Source organism: Octopus bimaculoides, chromosome 15 (genome assembly GCF_001194135.2).
Source record: "Octopus bimaculoides isolate UCB-OBI-ISO-001 chromosome 15, ASM119413v2, whole genome shotgun sequence".
Classification (NCBI taxonomy): Eukaryota; Metazoa; Mollusca; class Cephalopoda; order Octopoda; family Octopodidae; genus Octopus; species Octopus bimaculoides.
The window spans coordinates 38189724-38190582 of NC_068995.1; positions in this window are offsets into that span (position 1 = coordinate 38189724).

Here is an 859-nt window from a genome sequence, read left to right on the forward strand (position 1 = left end):
AGACACACACGTAGTCCTGTTTATATGTCACCTTTCTATTCTTTCAAGGCTGTCCTAAGGACTGGACGTATCCTATTGTCAAAGAAAATATTTCTCCAGCTTTCGCTATTTTAGCCTCGTTCTGGGCTAACGACCCTCCATGTTTTTCTTTCAGTTTCCTTGTCTCCACTGTCTCGTTTTTGTTCCCAACTTTGACCCCTCCCCCATAAATCCCTAATTTTATTTTAGTACTTAGGGCAGCAACTGTCATTGATGACTCATATTCGGGTCCATTGCTTGAACTGATGAAGGATCGTTATTTATGTTATTTGTCCTGTTTTCGATTTGTTTCTCTTGTTGCTTGCGTATTGAACTCATTTATTTTCGTATTTCATGTTGCTTACTGTTGACGACATCCTCTACCCATATATATATATATATATATATATATAGTACATGCTTATAGGCGCAGGAATGGCTGTGTGGTAAGTAGCCTGCTTACCAACCACATGGCTCCGTGTTCAGTCCACTGCGTGGCACCTTGGGCCAGTGTCTTTTACTTTAGCCTCGGGCCGACCAAAGCCTTGTGAGTGGATTTGGTAGACGGAAACTGAAAAACGCCCGTCGTATATATGTGTGTGTGTGTGTGTTTGTTTGTGTGTCTGTGCTTGTCCTCCCAACATCGCTTCACAACCGATGGTGGGGTGTTTATATCCCCGTAACTTAGCGGTTCGGCAAAAGAGACTCACAGAATAAGTACTAGGTTTACAAAGAATAAGTCCTGGGGTCGATCTGTTCGACTAAAGGCGGTGCTCCAGCATGGCCGCATTCAAATGACTGAAACAAGTAAAAGAATAAAAGAGTATATATGTATATATAT